The following is a 12,063-nucleotide window of genomic DNA, read 5'->3' as shown; positions in this document are numbered from 1 at the left end:
TTGTCTCCAAGAAGCCAGCTTCAATTTCTGTGTGCGCCGTGGTGCTGCAGCACTTAAGCGCTGGGCAGGAGCTACAGAAGTGTATGCCTTTCCCAATCATTAGACATATCGCTTTAGCACAATACTTGACTTCTTGAAGCAATTGAAATGATTACATTCTATAAAATCCATTAGTAGAAAGTACATCTATTCTTCTATTCAGTGACAGAGGATTTCCCACTTGAAATCAAGATCCAGTGGTCAAATACAACCTAATGGACATTCCTATCGACTCTACTTTATTAACAATCAAATTTGAGGGCAACACTTTTAACCACCACCCACATGACCAGTCATATTATCATCTCCTACTTACTCACAAGGTCAGTAATTTGCAACCATCAGCTGCTCTGTGGGAGAAAGCTAGGCCCTTAAGTAGTTCCAGGTCTGAAGACTCACATGAGCAGTTCTACCCTGAGATATAGGGTGGTTGTCAGTCGATGTCGATATTGACTTGATGCCGTGAGGGAGTGGGTGATGTTACTTACTTTCTCATATACTATCTAGTACTGAGTATAACACATTTCATGTAAAAACTTTTACTCACTTTTTCTAGCACCTATAGCTCTGGTGACATAATGGTTATACATTGGATTGCACCACCCAACTGTGCCTCCAGAGAAAGACAGAGCTTTCTACTCCCATAAAAAGTTACAGTCTCAGAAACTCATGAAGGCAGTTATACCTTGTTCTATAGTGTCACTACAAGTCAGAATCGATCAATGGTTTTGAATTTGATTCTTTTTTGGTTAGCACCTGTATTATTCTTGCTAACCCCAATGTCAGCAGTTCAGAGGCACCGGCTACTCTGTAGGAGAAGGTAAGGCTTCCTACTCCTATAAAGATTTATAGCACTAGAAACCCACAAGGCAGTTCGACTCTGTTTTCTAGTGTCATTATAGAGTCAGAACTGACTCCATGGCCAAGAGTTTGGTTTGAATATCATTTGGTAATGAGTCCTGGTGGCACAGTGAGTAATGTGTTAGGCTCGGAAATCCAAAGGGACAGTTCTATTCTATCTCATCCTCGCTGGTCCCTATGCTCAGAATTGATGTCAGTGAATTGGACTTGGGAGATTTAGATCATTCTTTTATTTCTTATCACCTATACCAACAAAGAATGTCATTGTTGATATCAAGCAGATCCTGACTGCAAACGGAAAGTACCAGAAAGATGTTTCCCTATGCTTTGTTGATTATTCAAAGGTATTCAACAATAAAGGTCATAATAAAATATAAATAACATTGAGAAAAATTAACATTCCAGACACTTATTTAATTGTGTTCTTGTGGAACCTGTACATAAACCAAGATTCAGCTGCTTGGACAGAATACGAGGATCCTGCATGCTTAGAAATCAGGAATAATATATGTCAAGATTTTATGATTTTTCCATACTTATTCAATCTGTATGTTGAACAAAAATAATCTGAGAAGCTGGGCTACATGAAGAAGAATGTCAGAAGTAGGAATAGGCTCACTAATAACCTATGATATGCAGAAAACACAACTCGCTTGCTGAAATCCAATGGATTTGAAATAATTACCAATGAAAATCAAAGATTTCGAACTAGATTATATTTCAACATAAAAAATGCAAATCCTCACTACCCGATCAATAAAAAATAACACAATAAATGGAAAACATAATTGAAGATGTTAAAGATTCTTTCACTCTACAGTCCCTATAGTCAATGCCCCTGAAAATAGCAACCAGGGCATTACACAAGAATTGCATTGGGCCAATCTGCTGGGAAATATCACTTTTGAATGCTACAAAGCAAATATTTCACTGTAAGGATGAAGATGTGCTTGTCCTAAGCTTGGATTTTTTTCCCCAAACACTTTGCATACATTGCAAAAGGTGGAAAATTATAAAGGAAGGCGTAGGAGTTGATGCCTTTGAAGAATGGTGTCGGTGAAGAGAATAAAACATGCAGTGGACTGTAGAAGAATGTCCAAATCGGTCTCTGGCGAAGTAAATCCATAATGCCTCTTAGAAATAAAGATGACAAGACTTGGTCTCACACACTTGGCCCATGTTATCAGGAGAGACCCGTCCCGGAAATAGGACATTCTGCTTGATAAAAAGAGCACCTAACAAGAGTGGCAATATCATTCTAGATGGAACTATAACCATCCCTCACTTACCCTAAGTAATTTTCCATGTTTACTGTACCCTCTTCTAAACCACTATATTCATTGGCACCAGAGTGATCATTTGAAGATACAGATTTGATCTTCAAGAACTTCCTCTTCTTTTCCTAGGAGAACGAGCACCACCCACAACATGATCAAGAACCCAGTAGCCAGCTCTGTAGCCTACTAATTTTCCCTTGCTCTATGCGCTAAGTCCACCTGTTTTCTCTCAGTTCCTTTGCTTTACTGTTCTGTAACTGAAGAACATATAGTTTCCTCCTGAAGTAACCTTCTATTTTTCTGCATTGTCACCTTGTTCATTTCACTACCACTCTTTATTAAGAGATTAGCTCAAATATTACCCTTCTAGCACAGCCTTCTCTCTTCTGGATGAAGGGAATTCTCACTTCTCTGTCAGTTTGGCATACTCCGGGGGCTCGCTGTGATGCCGTAAACGATGCTCGCAATGTTTCAAATACTAACAGGATCACCCAGGGAGAATAGGTTTTAATCGAGCTTCCAGACTAACAACTATAACATCTGAGGGATTATCTTCAGACAACTTTATAAATAGCAGTGAAATATTGTTACGATGCTGGAAGATGAGTCCTTGGGTTTCATAAAAACACTCAATATCTGACTCAGGAAGAGCTGCCTACTCAAAGAAGAGGCACTCTTAAATATGTGGATGAAACAAAACTCTTGTAGATGGAAAATTACTCAAAGTGACAAGAAAAGAGCTTAGACAAAGACTTTAATGAGAATAATTAGCCTATTCTTATAAGCCCTGTTTCATTTATTCTTATAAAATTGAGAAATTAGAAGCTTCTTGGTCACTTCGGTTGAGAGCTGCCACATGTACCTTGCTATGGCAGCTGGCCAGGGTAAATGCAGCTAGAAACGGACCCTTTTAAACCTAATTTCTCTAATACATATACTTTATGATAACTTAAAAGTTGAGCAGTAAATAAAGGAAAAGGTACTATTTTAGTACAGTGATGATTTTAAATGCTAGTTTGTAAATGTCTTACTTGGAATCTAAAACTATTTACTGGCTTCACTCTTTTCTTTCTGTGCAAAGATTATATCCAATGAATGATGAAATAGTGTTGGTTGGTTTAATTATTTTATTTCTCTACTTAGGAACAATATTTATCTTAATTTTGGCTTTCTTTGTTATTTTATAGATTGCTTCTTCTAATTCCCACCAATTGATTTATAGTGTCAAAGCAAAGACGTCAGTAATTTGGGCCCAATTTTCCTTTTCTATTCCAAATTTGCAAAAATGAAACAGAGGCAGGATTTTGCCAGCGTTCTGGCAGGTGTGCTTTGCTGGACGGCCCTGTGTGCTGCTTTCCAAAAGGCTGGCTCCAAAGCTTAAACGCTCCTCCTCCAGAAAGTAACTCTTGGACCGCCAGCCCTGTGTCGCATCCAACAGTTGGATTTTTCCTGAAACAACCTCGATCTTCTTTATGCCCCTAGCTTTCTCAAAAAAAGCACCCTTTACCTCATTCCATATCACAAGTATTCTCCAAATTACCTCATCTTTTTTTTTTTTTTGGGGGGGGGGAATATATAAGTTCTGAAACTCAGGTAGGAGCAACATGGCTTGGATAGCCACAGTGTGGACTTTGGTATCTTTCTGCCGAGTAATTCTGTTCCCCTTTTTCTCCTCCCAAGTCCCACATACTATTTGGTCTTCTCTTCCTATCACCTGGGATTGTTAAAGTTTTGTGTCAACTTGGCTGCTTTGGCGGTTAAGGTCAAGTATACTCCCATGGTGAAATCTTCTCACATGAACAGCCTGCTTCAAATGTACCATGTACACTTGTGTATAATCCAAGTTTTCCAGCACATTTTTAATGCAGTTTTTGTGGTAAAATTAGGTACCTCAGCTGGTAGTTGGGTCAGCTTATACTCGAGTATGTACAGTAAATAGATATTTGTTTTTTGCTGAGTGTGTATTTTTCATCTGGCTCTTATAAGTCTGGTGCTTTGGACTTGAGTCAATGGGCTGCCACATTGCCAGCCACTCCTGAAAGTTGTCAGTGGCCTACCCTTGCCCACCTTTGGTTGAATCTTCTCAGTAGCCATGAACCTGAGCTTTGACCATGGAATCATTTGCATATATGGCCAGAAGTCTGTTTTCTTTCTGCTAATCTTTGGTTCATCAGCTCTTGTAGCTACTTGAGTCAAGAGAAGCCTTCAGTCCAGCGTATGACCCACAGACTAGAAAGCTGTCTGCTTCTACAATTGTGAGAGCCATTTCCCTTATAGAAAGCTCTCTCTATACATATAAATATCTGTCTTGGAAAAAGTACATGGCCAGAATACTTAGAGGCAAGGATGACAAGACTTCATCTTAGAGACTTTGGACATGTTGTCAGGTGAACTTGGTCTTGGGAGAAGGCCATTGTGTTTCGTAAGCAGAAGGGCATCAAATGAGAGGAAAGCCAATGGGTGACAACATGGCTGCAACAATGGCTCAAGCATACGAACACCTGTGAGGGTGCTGTTGAACCAGGCAGCGTTTCATTCTGTTGTGCATGAGGTTGCTATGGGTCAGAACCGGCTCAATGACACCTAGCAGCAGCAGCAACAGCAACATGTTTTACTAGTCTTGCTTCTCTGGGGAATCTAGAATGACCACCAGGCATGATTGTTTGTGAACGTTGATTGAAATTCTGAAAATAGGACCCCAAAATACAAGTACTTGCATAGTCTGCCACCAGTTTAGAAAATGTGTTAGCCTGCTTGGCCTGGTATCTAAATTCCTTTGGAATTTGACTTTTTATAGGAAGAAATTGTGATACCTACTGACTTATCCTTTCTGTAAAATATGCCTCTCGAGGAGCAGTAATTCTGTCAATTGAAAATCCTAAGTATTTCTGGTATTTCTGTAACGCACCTCGCTCCTCTGACACTGGTATGATCCAGTCTCCCTCTGGGGAACAGCATGAGCTTACAGACAAACACAAGTTTCAGGCAAGAATGTAGACTCTTTCCTTCTGTGCTACCTGACGAAGCTGCTCTCCCCTTTGGGTCTTCCTGCTCTGCTCTCCAGTTGCTTACTTCTAACATTCAGACTGATGAAGCACCGTGTTTGCATTACACTGTTTGTACTGGAAAAAAAAATGCTAGCGTGCAAGCAGGAGGTTTAGCATGGATTCATGCAAGTTCCAGAGCACAGCATGTTTTTCAACTAGTTTTAGTTAAAGTGGCATTAAGTTTCACTTTATATGACTTCAAAAGGTTATTTCTGTCTCCTTCTGAGTGATCATAGGATTGTAGAACTTCAACTTTTATATTCAATTGGACAGGAAGGATTAATTGTCTCTTGTTTCTGCTCTTGGGAATTGTTGCTTTCTTTGCCAAGCTTAGTGCTAATTTTGGAATGGCAATAACATTAAGTTTTCTATAACACAAAGATGCATTTTAGAGTTTTCCGAGGATGGAAGTGTCCTATTTTTATTTACTTCATGTTAGAGAGATTCACATTTCCAAATAGGTACACATAAAAATATCACAATAGATAAATTTCAATAAATGACAGATTTCTAAAATTATATAATAATGTATGTAATATATGTAACACCTAAGAGAAAGCTGAGGCAAAAGCATCAGTTCACAAACTTGATTTTCCTAGTTAGCTTGGAATTACAGCATTAACAATTTTTTTTAAAATCAGACAGGAGCAAACAGGATGTTGCGAGTCCTGCTCACAAGGAGACGCTAATCACGTATCATGAGAGCTCCGATCATTATTTTATCTCTGTTCTCCAAAAGGAGGAACAGGTAAGGATTAACCTTACTGATGATAGCATTAAAAATTTTAAAGATATTTTAACCATACTATTACTTACTCTACTCCTAAAGTAAAATATTTACAACTGCCTACTAATACTACTTCATACGTATTGCTAAATACTTTTGGGGTCCTATTCTTATTTCTTGTGACTAAATTTTATTGTATTCTTGTTATATAATAATAATCTATTAATCTATAGTTAATATAATTTGTATTGATAAATATATTGTGGTTAACTATATTCTAGATAAAAACATTAATTTCTTTCAAAATTAACTCAATGTTCTGAGAAAATTTGGGGGACAAAATTTCCCCAAATTGTTGTTGCAATCAATTTTTCTTCTCAAATAACTCTACTTTGTTTTATTTTAGAGCTGAAAAATTCTGTATCTGGTCATTTTCTTTTTTAGTTTCATGTCATCCAGCTGAAATTTTGGTTGCTAAATGTACCTGGAGCATTTTGCTCAAATGCATTGAATTTTCTTCCCGGTTGAAGCAATTTCAAAAGAGGCTTATCTTTGTTAGCAACAAATCCAACTAGGAAAATGAATAACTCCAGTAAAATGACAAGCCGACATAGCTAGCTTTCATTTTTATAGGATCAGCAACTTAGCACAGGTACACATAATCACATTCAAATATATTATTAAAGAAATTGGCCGTAAAATTCCATTGTTACAAAGGAGAAAAAAATTGTCAAGGGAATAAATTACTATGTAGACCCTTCATTTAATGTAAACCTGAATGCTTGTTTGTCGCATCCATGACCCTTATCTAGGGGCCAGAGAAGATGAACTCTCAGAGGACCACAAGTCAGAGAAGAGAATATTTCCAGGCAAAATTCACTGCATCTATCATTGATTTTATACATCTATCATTGATTTTATACATATATGGTTAATGCCTTTTTTGAAGTTTCCTGGATTTCCTGTAGTAGAATGTTTTCTCTCAGTTCTCTTTAGTTAATATATACTTTTATAAAATATTAAAATATGTACACACACAAACACACCCATTGCCATCTATTCAATTCTCACTCATAGCAACTCTATAGTACAGATTAGAACTGCGACATGGGGTTTCCAAAGCAGTAAATCTTAATGGAAGAAAAGTGTCATATCTTTGTACTATCGAGAACCCGGTGAGTTTGAAGCATTAGCTTTTTGGTTGGCAGTGCATGTTTAACCATTGAGTTACCATGAGGTTATGCCAAATATTGCTATTGTTATGCAGTTGTTAGTTAGCACTGAATGGATTCTGCCTCACAGGCCCACTATATATACAGAAGGAAACACTGCCAGGGCCTGCAACATCTTACAATCATTGCCATGCTTGTGTCCATTGTTGCAGCCACATGGAGTTCTTCTCCAGGGACTGGTCTCTCCTGATAACACGTCCAGAGTAAGGAGCATTCCGGCAGAGTTTCTCCCAAGGCAGACTTGCTCATTCCTTTGACACTCCATACTATATTCAATAATCTTTGCCAATCCCATAATTTAGATGTATCTGTTCTTCTTCAGTCTTCCTTATTCATTGTCAACCTTTTTTACTTGTGTATGAGGTGATTGCAAATACCATGGCTTAGGACAAGTACACCTTAGTCCCCAAAGAGGCATCCTTGCTCTTTAACACCATAAAGAGGCCAGGGCAGCAGATTTGCAGCGATATCCATCCTTTGGGTTCTTTTTTTAAAATCAGGTGTGAGGGTTACATTTCACACTGTCAAGCCTGCATTCAACAAACCAACCCACTTATCAGCCTCTTCCTCCATATTCCATCCCATTACCCCTCTGATTTATCTTCTTACTCTTAGGACCCCCATCCTACTTCAAACCCAAGTTTCTTTCTTGCCCTTTGGTTCATTTGTCCTCCTTCACTTGGGACCCTCCAGTCTTCCCCCTGCGGCAGGTCAGTCTTTGCATTGGTATTTATACGTACATTAGTGGTCTCCTACAATCTCGGTCCTTTTGTGATTCATTAACTTCACTCAGCATAATGTTTTCCAGGTCAATCAATGTCACAAGGTGCTCTGTTGTTTCATTTTTTTAGCACTGCATAGTATTCCATTGTGTGTATGTGCCACGGTTTCTTTATCAATTTTTCTGTTGATGAACTTTTGAATTGTTTACAATTTTGCTATTGTGAACAGTGCTGCAATGAACATGGGAATGCATATGTCTGCTCACGTGATGGCTTGTACTTCTCTGATGTGTCTCCCCAGCAGAGGAATTGCTGGATCATATGGAAATTCTATCCTCAGTTTTTTGAGGTGAGGTAATGCCATATCAATTTCCACTATGTTTGTACTTATCTACAGGCTCATTTGTATTATACAAAGGTTTGAATCTCTCCACAACTTCCCCAGCACTTGTGGTTTTCTGTTCTGTTCTGTTTTTTGTTTTTCAATTGCACTGTCATTGTTTCTATAAGGTCATGTGTCACCCTTGTCTTGATTTGCATCTCTGGAATAGCTAGTGGCATGAGCATTTTTTAAAATATTTTCATTAGCCACTTGAATGCCATTTTTAGGCAATTGCCTGTCCATGAGCATCTCCCACTTTTTAATTGGATAGTTCCTTTTTATTCTTATTGAAGTATTAAGTTTTATGTATATTTTAGAAATTAGTCCCTTGCTGTTTACCTTCTTTTCCCCAGTCTGAGTTCTTGTTTTACTCTTTTGTTTAGGGCCTTTGATGCACATAAGAATCTTATCTTTAGTAGGGTCCAGGTATATAGTTTGTCTTCTACTATGTGTGCTTTCTTCATTATTTTGATAATATGTGTACACCCTGCACGAGAGTCCTTGAGTTTGACCTTGTTTTCTCAGTGATGTTCTTCATAACTCCAGTATTTATATGTAGGTATTTACTCTATCTGGGGTTAGTCTCTGTACAGGGGATGAGGTATTGGTCCTGCTTCATTCTTCTGCAAATGGAGATCCAATTTTGCCTGGACCATTACTGAAGAGACTATCTCTTGTTTAATGCTTTTGCATCCATTGTCAAAGATCAGTTGCTTATAGGTAAATGTATTTATTTCTGGGTTATCACTTCTATTCGGTGTACCTATCATTGTATCAGTATCAGGCTATTTTGACTACTGTGTGATGTAATAGGTTAAGGCTGGGTTCAGAAAAAGACATGGAACAATAGATATCAGTGCTAACCTCAAATGGATCTTCACTGAAAGCAGGGAACACCAGAAAGAGGTTCACTTGTGTTTCAATGCCTGTGGCAAAGCATTCAACTTTGTGAATCATAACTAACTATGAATAAGAAGAATGGAAATTTTAGAACATTTAATTATTTTCATGGGGAACATGTTTCTTTTGGTCACTATCCTATTTGAGATTCAGTCAGTTTCTTGAATACCAATTTTATTTTTTGTGGTGTTTGGGAAGTTTAGTTCCATGACATATTACACTGTTTACTCTGTAGTTTAGTTTGTTTGTTAATTGTTTTTCTCATTGGTTGTTAGTCAAGAAAACTTTCTTCAAGATAATTAATACGGTTTACATTTCTTTGGTTCTATTACTCTGTTCTTTCACTGTGTTGTCTATTGTGTTAACTTAATATGTTCAAAAATCATTTTATTGGGGGATCTTACAATTCTGATCAAAATTCATAAAACATCCATTGTATCAAGCACGTTTGTACATATGTTGCCATAATCATTTTCTTTCTACTTGAGCCCTTGGTATCAGCTCCTCATTTTCTCCATCCCGACCCTCCCTTCCTCAAGGACCTTGATAATTTACAAATCACCCCCCCCCAATGTCTTACACTGACTGATGTCTCCCTTGACACCCTTTTCTGCTGTCCATGCCCCTAGAAAGGGGTTATATGTAGATTATTGTGATTGGTTTCCCCCATTCTCCTCCCACCTTCCCCTTCCCCTCCAAGTATCTCTATTCTCATTATTGATCCTGCAGACATTTTTATCTGACCTGGATTCCCTGCTTTCTGAGCTCTTATCTATAGCACTGTATATGCTCTGGTCTAATAGCAGAGAAGCAACAAATCCACATGGAAGAAGCACACCAGCCTGCGTGATCACAAGGTGTCAATGGGATCAGGTATTAGGCATCCAAGACCCACACCAAAAAATCATATCAATGTGAATGGGGAGGGTGAGGGGGGGGGGGTTGGGGTGGAGACCCAAAGCCCATCTGTAGACAATTGGACATCCCCTTACAGAAGGGTCTTGTCTTGGGGAAGAAACAAGTCACTCAGGGTGCAACGTAGCAATGAGGAAACATACAACTTTCCTCTAGTTCCTAAATGCTTCCTCCCCCACACCCCCATTATCATAATCCCAGTTCTACTTTATAAACCTGGCAAGACCAGAGGATGTACACTGGTACAAATAGGAACTGGAAACACAGGGAATCCAGGACAAATGATCCCTTCAGGACCAGTGGTTTGAGTGGCGATACCAGGAGGATGGAGGGATGGTGAGGTGGAAAGGGGGAACTGATTTCAAGGATCTACCTATAACCTTCTCCCTGGGGGATAGATAACAGAAAAGTGGGTGAAGGAAGATGTCGGACAGTGCAAGATATGACAAAATAATAATTTATAAATTATTAAGGTTTCATGAGGGAGGGGTAAGTGGGGAGGGAGGGGGAAAATGAGGAGCTGATTACAGGGGCTTAAGTAGAGAGCAAATGTCTTGAGAATGATGAAGGCAATGAATGTACAAATGTGCTGTACACAATTGATGTATGTATGGATTATAATAAGAGTTGTATGAGCCAATAATAATAATAATTTATAATAATAATAAAAGAGATACTGGGTGGAGAAATAAAAAAAGATAAGCGTAAAAGAATGTTTTTAAATAATAAAAGGAGAAAGCACTGCTTGAGCACTTCCATCGGCCTAGCAATCTTGCTGCTCATTCAGGTGATTCAAAGAAACAAATTGTATCAGAGTTTAAACTTTGAACAACTTGATCTTTGGAATGCTATAATTGACAGTGGGATCCAAAAATCCATTGGCAGGTCCACAAGTGGATTAAAACCCCAGTGTATCTCCTCCGACCATAGACGAGGGATGTGTGTAGCATTGGTATCATGCGAAGCAAAGGCGTTATTTTGTTGTTGCTGCTTTGTTTTTCTGTCATGAGACCCAGGATAGGTAGAACTATGGAGACACTGACTGCACTGATGCTTTCTTGAGAGGCATGGTGGGGAACGTGGAGAGGGGAGGTGGGGGTCTCATGACAGTGGGTACAGGAAGGAAGTAAATGATCTGCGGCTAATTTTGGCTTTTTTTGAACTATTGAAATGTTTATGTAAAATATAACTTAACAAAACTTTTTTTAAAAATGTGATTCACACAGAAGTCTTTGATTTTTAGGTAAGTGCTTTAATCCCCTCACTTTTAACAAGCAAGATTGTATCCTCCTTCTTAATATTATCCATCTTCTTGAACAAAAGCAACCCCTTTGACTTTAATTCTTGGGTGTTCTAGGGGTGCATACTTCTCTGGTATTTTTGCTTATCTTGTAGGTCTGTCTATTGTTTGGTTGAGAGCTGAGCCACAGGATAAGTGTGGTCCCAGGGTTGAAGAATGTCTAAGGGCCACGGTCTTAAGTGTCCACCAATCTCTATTAGACCAGTAAGATGGTCTTTTTATTTTTTTAGGACTTGTTTCACATTTTTCTCATACTGCATCGAGGACTTCCTATTGTGTGCTACTTATCTTTCTCAGAGATAGACAGTAGCTGGGTACCATCTAATTCTTCCAGCACTAGGACAATAGACAATGACATTCCTGTAATCCATTAGTCATTTGGACTAATCTTTCCACACATTCTAAACCTCTTTCTCCACTCTCTTCTCTGCTCCACATTGGGGGAAAGTAATTGTTGCAACTTGGATGACTGCTTACAAATTCTTAAGACACCAAAGTAAGAGGCAGACCATTGTCTTTGGAAGCTATGCTATGCTCACTGAACTAGTTGTCTTCAAGACTATATTCTGAACCTCTAGGTCTAGTTACCCATTCCCTAAAAGTATTTGCTTATGGGTAAGAAGTTTTCATTGCTTTGCTCTCAGTACACTACACTACATTC

The 12,063-nt window shown here is 38.5% G+C and overlaps 1 non-coding gene across 1 annotated transcript; it reads right to left on the bottom strand.

Annotated features, from left to right (window-relative positions):
- Positions 1-5,860: 5,860 nt before the first annotated feature.
- LOC142455787 (U8 small nucleolar RNA) lies at positions 5,861-5,995 on the bottom strand. Its single transcript, XR_012785917.1, has one exon. It is a non-coding gene; the product is annotated as a U8 small nucleolar RNA (small nucleolar RNA).
- Positions 5,996-12,063: the final 6,068 nt, after the last annotated feature.

Source organism: Tenrec ecaudatus, chromosome 8 (assembly GCF_050624435.1).
Source record: "Tenrec ecaudatus isolate mTenEca1 chromosome 8, mTenEca1.hap1, whole genome shotgun sequence".
Classification (NCBI taxonomy): domain Eukaryota; kingdom Metazoa; phylum Chordata; class Mammalia; order Afrosoricida; family Tenrecidae; genus Tenrec; species Tenrec ecaudatus.
The sequence above is the reverse complement of the archived record's forward strand: the minus strand, read 5'-3'. Positions and strand labels throughout refer to the sequence as shown.